The following is an 11795-nucleotide window of genomic DNA, read 5'->3' on the forward strand; positions in this document are numbered from 1 at the left end:
GTGACCCGGCGCAGCGGCGGCGCAGAGTGCGCTGCCCGCGGCGCCCGCGGAGGGAGGCTAGGGAAGCAGGGCCGTCGACGCGCGCTCCCAAGGTACGTCGTGCAAATTCACTTGCTCGGAAAAGAATCAAGAATAGGGCGCGTGGCTACAAATCTGCGTCGCGGGAACACAAAATGGTCTGCTGTCTCTCGTTTTAGTTGACTCTGACAAGATTGTGTGATGTATTTTTGGCAGGGAAAGAAATAGCGCGCTATAGCGCCGCTAATAGCACGATATAGCGTTTTGAGCAATGTCTCGCTAAATAAATCAGTATACAATGCCTTGCTAATAGCACGCTATAGCGATTTATAGCACACTAATAGCATATTTTAAGAGCCACGCTATTTTTTTCAATGATTTTTGGACGCCCCGCTTTGTCCGTTTTTACAGATTACGGCAAGTGGTGCACTAGCACTTAAACATGACTCCAGTGTTACTCGTATACCTAAAAATTTAGCATGGCTCCAGTGTTATGTACTCTCTTCGTCGTATCTAGAAATATCTAAGGCAACTACTCCCTCCGTTCCTAAATATTTGTCTTTCTAGAGATTTCAAGAAGTGACTACATACGGAGCAAAATGAGTGAATCTACACTTTAAAACATGTCTATATACATCCATATGTGGTAGTCTATTTGAAATCATTAAAAAGACAAATATTTAGGAACGGAGGGAGTAATTTGTTATGGAGGTAATATTATTCAATGTTCAGCAAGCAAAGGAAATGGTGACATTTAAGTTGCAACGATTTTTCTGTTCTGAAAAGATTTACACACAGTCGAGAATATCTGAATTTTCATTGTATTCATATATTGCTTCAGTTTAAACTGTCCCACAATATTACATACTTTCACATCTCCAAGAGATAGAATAACTCTTAATCCTAAATTTGCAGACCTAATTATGAGTTTATGACTCATACCTAGAGGAGAAATTTATTCACTGGATATGTTGCACAACATGAATAGCAACCGAATATGATCTAAGTTGGCAATAAACAGATATGTACATTAGAGTAGTACTAGCCAAAATACCTCGATAGGACTATCTGATCATACAGCACCCCTACACCAAAGAACACACTAAAGGCAATTGCGAAGGCCACCTTGTAATCAGTTTGTTTTGTTGACAGAATAGTGGCCGGAGGTGCCTCCACTGAACCACATTTGTGGATGAGCATTGATCCACAGAGTTTTGTATTCCCATCAAAACTAGAAGTCTCAAATGTGTTGAACTGGCCTCCAGATGGAATAGGACCTTCTAGATCATTGTCAGAAATGTTAAATGCAGCAAGGAAGTGCAGGCTGTTCAATGCAGCTGGGATTGCACCTATGAGGTTGTTGCTGGATAAGTCTAGCACCCGCAACTTTGTGAGGTTGCAAATCGATTGGGGGATCTGTCCTGATAACTTGTTGAAGCTGAAATCAAGTACACCAAGCTTTTTTAACTGGTCAATCAGTGGGGGAATCACACCTGTGAAGTTGTTGTTGCTTAGATTCAATGCTTTTGGGAAAGATGTAAACACACGGTATTGAAGCGTCGGCCCAGAATAAACAGGCAGGTTGAAGACCCATGGATCCAAATGATTTGAGTTGTCAGTTGATTTTAGCACTGGCATCTCCATCAAGGCTAATGGGATTTCTCCTTTAAGGTTGTTGTTTGACACATCTATATAGGAGAGATGGTTTAGGGAATTGATCCAGCCTGGCATTGGTCCGGTTAGTTGATTGCTTCTTAAAATTAACACCTCCAAATTTGTGACCCTTGATATCCATAGAGGTATATTTCCAGATAATTGGCAACCATCCATGTCCAAAACCTGAAGATTCTCAAAGCCATCAATTCTGTCATCCTGTGGCATGAGCTCTCCTCTGAAGTTGTGCGCAATAAGCAGGCTGCTAAGATTCTTGCTGCTCTTAAGGATCTGAAGTGCATTTGTGATGTTTGTGAAATTGTTTCCACCAAGTGACAAGAAGGACAGATACTTCAGATTGCCTATTCTCGATGAGAGCTGCCCGTGTAAGTTGTTTCTAGATAGCCGCAGCGCAGTCAGATTACTGCACGAGTACATGCTTTCTGGAACTGTACCAGTGAAGAAGTTGGACCAAAGATCTAAAGTTTTCAGATTGGGCAGGTTGGAGAAATTGACATTGATAAGTTCTCCACTGAATTTGTTGCTCCTGAGGCCAATTCTTACAAGATTTGTGCAGTTGCTCAGAGTCGATGGCAGTTCCCCTGACAGGTTGTTGTAGTGCAAATGGAACTCCTCCAATCTCTTGAGCTGACCTATAGAATCTGGAATCCTGCCATTGAAGTTATTCCATCCAAGATCAAGGGTACGGAGATTTATGAGGCTGATTATGCGTGCACTATCAATAACACCGTGTAAATTATTGTTAGGAAAAGAGAGGTATTCCAATGAGGTTGCATTGAAGAGTTCATCTGGGAGTGTTCCACTGAGATTGTTGTAGCCGGCCTTGATCACTCTCAGCATGGAGCATTCACCAAGCCCTGGGGGAATGCTGCCACTAAATTTGTTGAAACAGAGGTCAAGCACTGTGAAGTATGGTGAGCTATTGCAGAAATAAGTTGGTATCGCCCCAGTAAAGCTGTTATTGCTGGCATTGAGTGTTATCAGGTTATCCATTGTCTTCCATATGGTGGATGGAAATGGTCCTGCAAGTAAGTTGCTCGAGATATTCAGTACCTGCAGAGGCCGGGCAGGGGTTGAAGATGACAGTTCGTGCAGAGCTCCAGTCAGGCGGTTGAAACTGACGTCAAGGACAATGATGCTGCTGGATGACACCAATTCCAGTGGCAAGCTACCGGACAGTGAGTTGCGCGACAGGTTGAGACGTAACAGGCCAGTGAGGTTGCCAAGGAACGGCGAGATGGACCCCTCGAGACCTCGAGAAGCCAGCTCAACATCAGTGACCGTCCTATTGGGGCTGCAGGTGATCCCTTCCCACCTGCAGCAGTCTGTGTCGTTCCGCCATGACACCATGAGGCCGCCGTCTTGCGAGAGCCCATCAAGGAGCTGGATAAGGGAGCTCTTCCCTGCTCCGTGCAAGAGCTGGTGGGAGAAGCCAAGGTGACTAGTAGCACAACGGTCAAACCAAAGAAAGGTATGGGAAACTGGTTCCTGTGTGAATGACTAAGCGGCTGCATGGTTTTCTTGAGAAACTAGCTTGGAAACTTAGCTTTGGTCTGCCAGGATGAACTGCTAATTTATCTGATGAAGAAAGAGCAAGAGTGGAAAGGAGCAACCTGCTCTGCTCTCCATTTTGTTTGATCCGGTCTCTGGTCGTTAGTTATAAAAAGAAAATTTGGGTCAAGGATTAGCTGCTATTGCTTGTCCTATCTACTGTAGTTTATTGGTAAGTCTGTCCAAGCAGGAATTGCCGTGTTGATACTTAATCTGTCCGTTTTGCTTACTAGTTTTATGTGAAGGGGTTGTTGCTGAACAATGCGTGCATCTTTTACACTTGAGTAACATCATGTATATAGGTTGGTTGTATTTGGTTTGACTTCAACAGGTCTGATTCTTCTTTTTACAACTTATTGACAACGACTTCCCTTTTCTTAATAAAAATACACCCACTAGGTGCAACTGAATCAGCAAGAAACTGAACTTATGTACCATGTTACCTAATTGTGCATAACAAACAAGTGGTGTCTACTGTTCTTTTTTCCCCCCAAGACTGAACAAAAAGCAAGCTCGTCTCATTCTCACCCATAGTCAAGATTTCTTTCTTTCTATAGATGTAATTTAATAATAATCAGTCTCATTTTTTATTTTAATCCATAATTAAGCTATCCATGCCATGTGCACTTTATTATTTCTACGAAATACTAATCTTCTATAGCAAATGGGAAACGATTCCTGGAAGTACAAGCCAAGCCACAACTCGTAGCCAACAGTTATGTACTGCGTCAACAGAACCTCTATAAGGCTAATGAACACAGCTAAGGACCTCTTTGATTCGTGGGATTCTAGACTTGCAGGAACAGGAAAAATTAAAACTGCAATTTCATGCCAGCTTGGATCCTGTGATTTCCCCTTACCTATGTTTTCATGTGGGCTTTCTTCCTAGTTGTTTCTGTCATTGATCAGTGGAGTGGTCAATTTTTCTTTTAGGAACTGTCCTAGACATTTGAGTGCTGTCAAACGATCTTGTGCCAAAAGTTGTGATTCTGTGATTTTTTTGAAGTGTGGTAACTTGATATGCCAACCCAAAAGTTATGGTTTTGTGATATTTATTCTTACTAATAGGGCTTTCAGAAAACGGCAGTCATTGCCATGCAAATGAAAAATACATAATGTGTTTTCCCTGCTATTGATCCCACTTATCATTAATTTGAGAATATTTCTTCCCAGTTGTAGTCAAGTAGACCGGCCCAAGAGAAGAAAAAGAGGACTAGCCCTGGCGCAGAGGCTCCTCGGAGTTCGGAGTGCACTGCGTGCGCCGGTGGAATGATGCTAGGGAAGCACGGCTATTGAGTTGTTGACGTGCGCTCCCAAGGTATGTCATGCAATTAACTTGCTGTGAAAAGAATGGGGTGTGCAGTTACAAGTTATTTTTGCGAGTACTCTAAAGATTGGGATGCACTCCTCACAACAATGTGCTCCATTGTTGTACGAAAAAGGGTTTTCCCCCGCTTTATATTATAAAGCAACAGCACCAAGCATCCAACAAGTTAAGGTCGGTTCAAGTACAAGCAGGTCTCAAATAATCGCTGGGGGCACAGCAAAACAAGCCCCAAACAAAGAGAACAGGATCTAATCCGGCTCGGGAGGGGGTGGCGGTGGTGGTGGCGCTAACGCCGAGGCCGAAGAGCGGAGACCCGAGATGATGTTGTCGATGACGTCCCGATCACGCCGCTTGCTAAGCGCTCTCCATAGTTGTAAGAAGCCACACAATTTTTAGATTGCGTCAGTCACACGGCAAGGGATCACGCGTTCGATGACTAATTTATTGTAGATGCACCAAAGGGTCCATGCAAGGGTACCCATAGCCACCCAGATGGGGGCACGTCTAGAGTTGGGGAGCCTATGGATCTCCCCAAACAAGTCCGGAAGGTTGTCATGGCACCAAACGCCACCAACAACCTCCCGGAAGCAGCTCCAAAGGAACTGCGCCGCAGGGCACCGGAAGAAAATGTGGTTGGAGTCTTCCGGTACAATGCAAATGGGACAGAGGCCGTCCCCGGGGCCATTACGCTTACGCACCTCCGTGCCCGAAGGCAGACGTCCTCGGACCCATTGCCAAAGGAATATGTGGATTTTCAAGGGGAGCTTGATCTCCCATATCACTGAGAGCTCAATAGGCCCGGGAGTGGGCACAATCGCCTGGTACAGGGACCTTGTCGAGAATCTGCCATTGGGCTCAAGGCGCCAGGTCAGGGAATCGGGCTCTAGGGAGGGGGTGTGTAGGGCAATACACTCGAGCAGCTCCTCCCATTGTGCGTGTTCCACCGCCCCAAAGGTACGTCGGAAGGCAATAGAGCCCATGTCAGCCAATGCCATGCCCACCGTAAGTTGTGGGCGGGCGCATATAGAGAATAAAGCGTAGAACCGCTCCGCAAAAGGTCTAGTTCCGAACCATCTATCCAGCTAGAAAAGGGTGCCGGAGCCAGTACCCACCTTAATGGAGGTCCCAATACGTAGGACCGGCATCAGTTGGATCACCGATTGCCAAAATTGGGACCCTCCAGATCTAGAGGCGAACGCCAGAGGTTGCCCTCGCAGGTACTTCGCGCGGATAATCTCCAGCCACAGTCCACCTTCGCCGGTCTGAATGCGCCAAAGCCATTTGGAGAGGAGGGCAATATTCATCCGCTTAGATGAGATGACCCCGAGGCCGCCCTGATCCTTAGGCTTGCAAATCTCAGACCACTTCATGTGGTATTTCTGTTTATTGCCCTCTCCAACCCAGAAGAATCTGGAGAGGAGTTTGGTGACCTCATGATGAAGGGATTCATGTAAACTATAGAATCCCATAACGTACATCAAGAGGCTAATAAGGGAGGAGTTCATTAGAACCACTCGAGCGGCCTTGGAAAGCCACCTCCCTTGCCAAGGCTCCATCCGAGGTTGGAGCTTGGAAATAATTGGGCGGAAGTCTTTCTCCTGTAGACGTGTGTCACTAATCGGCATGCCGAGGTAAGCTGTGGGGAAGGATCCCAGCCGACAGTTCAAGCGATTGGCAATTCGCTGGGCCTCCTCCTCAAAGTACCCAAGAACCATCACCTCGCTTTTGGCGAAGTTAATCGTGAGACCCGACATCTCTTGAAAGCAGAGGAGGAGAAACTTGAGGTGCCGAATATCCTCGTCCGAGCCTTCCACCATCATGATGGTGTCGTCCGCATACTAGAGGTGGGTCAAACCTCCATTGTTGTAGCAGCTGCAGTCTCTCGTTTTAACAAACTCTGAGAAGATTTTGTGATGGATTTTGGCATGTGCTGCTTCATATGTTGTGACAACTTATGGTTAGTGGTGCACTGGTACTTACCATACATTTTATTTTGTTCATTACTTACCCGTGAACCTAAAACTTTATAGCATGGCTCCATTGTTGTTGGTTCAGCAAGCAAAGGAAATGGTGAACTTAAACTTACAGTGATTTTTATATTATGATTACATATACTTGTACATCTTCCAATATGAGTTATAGAGAGCCCTGAAAAGATCAGAGTATCCATTATATTAATGCTGATTCAGTTTAAACTGCCCCCACATTATTACATATACTTGTACATCTCCTTGAAATGGAATCACTCTTAATCCGATAATGTTTTGTAGCCGTAATTATGACTTGCACATAGATGACAAGCTTATTTGCTGGACATGTTGCTAAACCTGAATAGCAACCTAACCTGAACGAAATTGACCTAAACATATACGTAAACTGGAGTAGTACTAGCCAAAATACCTAGATAGGACTATCTGATCATACAGCACCCCTACACCAAAGAACGCACTGAAGGCAATCACAAAGGCCACCTTGTAATCAGTTTGTTTTGTTGACAGAACAGTGACAGGAGGTGCTTCTGCTGAACCACATCTATGAATGAGCATAGATCCACAGAGCTTTATATTCCCGTCAAAGCTAGATGTCCCAAATGTGTTAAACTGGCCTCCAGATGGAATAGCACCTTCTAGATCATTGTCAGAAACGTTAAACGCTGCAAGGAAGTGCAGGCTGTCCAATGCAGCTGGGATTGCACCAGTGGGATTGTTGTTGGACAAGTCTAGGACCTGCAGGCTTGTGAGGTTGCATGTTGATTCTGGGATCTGTCCTGTTAAGTTGTTTAAGCTCAAATTGAGTGAATGGAGGGTTTTCAATTGACCGATCGTCAAAGGGATCTCACCAGTGAACTTATTGTTGCTTAGATCCAGCAATTTAGGGAAAGCGAAAGGTTGGCGATATTGATGCGATAGAGTTGGATAAACAGGCAGTATGAAGACCCTTTGGTTCTAATTGGCATCCGTCTTTGCTGACTCTAGCATTGGCATATCGGTCAATGTTGTTGGAATTTCCCCTGTGAGGCTGTTGTTTGATATGTCAAGGTAGAAGACATAGCTTAGAGCTTTGATCCAGGCTGGTATCGATCCTGTGAGTTGATTGTTAGACAATATTAGTATCTCTAAATTTGCTAGCTTTGATATCCAGAAAGGTATTTTTCCGAATAATGGGCAATCATTTATACCAAGAAACCGAATATTTTCAAAACTGCCAATGGTGTCATCCTCTGGCATGATCTCATGCCTGAAGTTACGCCCAATAAGAAGGGTGCTGAGGTTCTTGGAGCTTCCAAGAATCTGAAGTGCATCTGTTATGTTTGTAAGATTATTATTATAAAGTGACAGGAACGACAGGGACTTCAGATTGCCGAGCCCTTTTGCTAACTGGCCGTGGAACTTATTGGAAGATAGTCGCAGTGCAATTAGATTTCTGCAAGAGTATATACTTTCTGGAATTATGCCATCGAAGTTGTTCCGCATAAGATCTAAAGACATTAGATTGGGTAGGCTAGAAAAATTGACCTTGGTGAGTTGTCCGCTGAAATTGTTGCAGTTGAGGTTGATGGTTATGAGATTTGTGCAGTTTGCTAGAGTTGATGGCAGCTCCCCATACATAATATTACTGTTCAAATAGAGTTCCTCCAATCTCTTGAGATGGCCTACCACTGAAGTTGTTCTCTCCAAGATCAAGGGTAACCAAAAAAGTGAGCTTGGCGATATATGTGTCTTGATATTCCTTGTAAACTATTCCTGGGAAAAGAGAGGAACTCCAAAGAGGTAGCATTAAAGAGTTCGTCTGGGAGAGTCCCGCTGAGGTTGTTGTGGCCAACCTTGAGCACTCTGAGCATGGAGCAGCTACCTAATTCAGGTGGAATGCTCCCTCTGAATCGGTTGTAAGAGAGCTCAAGTGTTAGAATAAATCCGAGACGCTCCGTCGATCTATCGAGGACCAAGCAATCACACAAAGCATGACACCGAGATTTGTTAACGAGGTTCACCGATATGGCTACATCCCCGGGGTATGACTACGGGCGCTCCTCCCCATGACACCGTCACAATACCGCACCCCGGGCGCCGACACACGCCGCCGGCTCCTCCGCGTGCCCGTGCTATTATGTTGGCATAGGTTACATCGTGTGTCTATCCCCGATATATACCCTGTCTACACACAGTCCAAAACCAAGTCCAACTGTAACCTACCTTGTACAATAATATTCGACACAACTCTAACAAACTCCACCTTGGCGAATATTCTTCACCATCTTGAATTCATCCTCCATGTACATTGGACTTGAGGTACGCCATGAGCACCGCTGCTACTCCCAGACTCCATGTAACTCCACCTGCAACTGTAGTCACTTCTCGTCTTCCTCACAGTCAACGCTCGAGCAAAAATTAAGTTCCTCATTACTCAACTCTGTGCACCCAACTTCCGGAGTATCCGTTCAATGTCATTACACACCGACCACTGTCTGCGTGAAAAATGAACAACTCACATACTGAACGCAACATATAAGAGTTACCTGAACTCAACGTCATCCCTCTTTCTTGACCGTCTGTCTGAAACTTGAAGGAATTTCACCATCGCCCTGTGTCACCTTGAGTCAAATTCACAGTTGTCTCACCCTTTTCCCGGATAGTCTCTGGCATGCCCCACAGCTATAGCACTCCGCCTTCTTCTGTATTGGTCATCCGCACTTTGCCATGTGCACTGAACACCACAGAATATACGACAATGTACTCTCTCAGCTTTCGACAGTTTCAGACTTTCCGCCACTTTCTCAGATTCTTCACGGTCAACTCCTGTCCATCAACTAGCACCGATAGACCCAGTCACCAACTTGAATCTGGTACTCGTCAACACTGCTTCAGCACCCTTGCACAGTTTGTTTGACCACATGTCCGACCACCAGTGCCTTGGCCTGTCGCCGTGTCCCGTGCTTACCGCACGCCTCGCCGCTATCACCGCGTCGAGCCTCTGCTGTCCTGGTCGAATCTCCCGGGTAGCTAGCCCCCACTGCCTCAACCCTCACTGCAGAGAACCATCGATCATCACCGACTGATGTCGAGTATCACGTCTCCATCAGACCACTGGTACCGACCACTGGCGACCCGCAAGACCGATTTGGAACTGCCGTACGCTACGTGACACCACCAACTGGACACCACGATCCATCGCCGAGTCCTCTGGAAACATGCCGCCGCGGCTTCGGATCGATCTGCTGCTCGATCGAGCGAATCGATCTCGTCGACGCCAACTGCCGCTGTTCGCTCGCCCCACGCGTTGTTCGCTGCCCATCGCATCTCGTTGAGACGGCCTCGAGTTGCTGCACACCGCTGATGACACCGCCTGCTGCCTCTGATTGCTTCCGACCCGAACAGAACTCCCGCCGCTTCCATTGCTGTCCATCCTCTGGATCAACGTACGTCAACCTCTTCGTAACCTTGCTCATGATACCACTTGTTAGAATTAATCCGAGGTACGCGGTCGATCCACCGAGGAACAAGCAATCACATCACATGATGACTAGATAGCGACAGGCTCGCACGGGGGTGCTGGCGGCTTGTGCCGGCACCCGGGTGGCCGGTGTTGCGGTATCTCGGGGAGGAGCGCCCGTAGTCATTGCTCCGGGGAGTAGGCGAGTTCGCCGAACCTCGTTAACAAATCTCGGTGTCATCATGTGATGTGATTGCTTGTTCCTCGGTGGATCGACCGCGTACCTCGGATTAATTCTAAACATCAAGCACGAGCAAGGACGGAAAGCTGGTGCAGAAATGAGTTGGTAGTTGCCCAGTAAAGCTGTTGTTGCTGGCGTTGAGTGCGACCAGGTCTTTCATGGCCCCCCATGTGGAGGATGGAAACTGTCCTGTAAACAAATTGCTGGAGATGTTCAGTACCTTCAAGGGACACACTGGGGTTGAAGATGGCACCCCATGCAGTTCTCCGTCTAGGTGGTTGAAGCTGATGTCGATGGCGACGATGCTGTCGGAAGACACCAATTCTTGTGGTAGTCCACCGGACAGCATGTTGTTTGACAGATTGAGTCGCAACAATCCGGCGAGGCTGCCAAGAGTAGGTGAGATATACCCCTGAAGACCCTTGGAAGCCAGCGAGACATCAGAGTAACCGTCCCATCCATGTTGCAGGTGATCCCTTCCCACGTGCAGCAATCTGTGCCGTTCTGCCACAACACGGCAAGGCCACCATCCTGTGAGAGCCCAGCGAGGAACTTGAGGAGGGAGGCCTTCTCTTGCTCTGTGCAGGAGCTAGTGATAGAGGCCAAGGACATGAGCATCACGAGAGCAATGCCAAGGGAACTTATCGGTAGTTTTCTGTCGTATCTCATGCGTGAAAGCTGGAGTGGCTGCATGGTTTTCTTATGAAACTAGCATATGGACACCAGATGCTTATTCTTTAGCTGGTTGCGTCTACAGTATTATAGAGCGTGCTCCTCCTTGTTCTGTACTTGTTACTTGTAGCAAGTAGGTCGCCTTGCAATGACTGAATTGATTGACTCCGCCACCCAAGTTGTGGTTGTAACTAAATTCTACATGGAGATTTGTTTCCTAATCCTAATGATACGGCACGTAACTCACATGTTTTCCTGAAACAAAAGGAAACCAGATGCTTATGTTGTACCCTGACTTGGTACAGCGTATCAGTGGTCTGGTCAAGGAACATTCTGAGGGCAAGAATGGACATTTATAGCTCAAGAAACCTGGTGCTCTGTTACATGATTTCGTAAGATTTTGCAAGTTGTACTAATGAATCTACCAGCGTAAGATTTTGCATCACACTGAAATTTTGCATGTACACAGAGCAGCTTGTCTGTAGGAACCGTCCTGCAAGAAAGGAAGAGGCCAAGGAGATGATCTGCACAAGGGCAAGGCTAAGGGAAGGTATGTGCAAGTGCAATATCAAATTAAGGCTGGGTGTTATGCCCCTTTTCGGAGAAAAAGGGAAGGTCTGTAAAAACTGGAGGGGCTGCATAGTTTTCTTGTAAAACTATCATGACGCTTCTTCTTCAGATGGTTGCTTCTATCAACAAGGAGGCCCTCCTCGGACGCCCTTCTGGAGTTCTTTACCGACTACGGAGTAGTCACTTTTGCACTTAATGGTGTGACATGCAGCTTGCTTGTTGTGGATAAATAAGGGATACCCCCTCTGATGTGCCCTGACTATGTAATGCGTCAAAGGTCTAGTCAAGGAAGACTTCGGAGTCCGGTAGCAA

The 11795-nt window shown here is 46.4% G+C and overlaps 1 pseudogene; it reads right to left on the reverse strand.

Moving 5' to 3' along the window:
- Positions 1-1019: 1019 nt before the first annotated feature.
- LOC123142500 (uncharacterized) lies at positions 1020-10934 on the reverse strand (annotated as a pseudogene).
- Positions 10935-11795: the final 861 nt, after the last annotated feature.

This window comes from Triticum aestivum, chromosome 6D (genome assembly GCF_018294505.1).
Source record: "Triticum aestivum cultivar Chinese Spring chromosome 6D, IWGSC CS RefSeq v2.1, whole genome shotgun sequence".
In the NCBI taxonomy this organism is placed as follows: Eukaryota; Viridiplantae; Streptophyta; class Magnoliopsida; order Poales; family Poaceae; genus Triticum; species Triticum aestivum.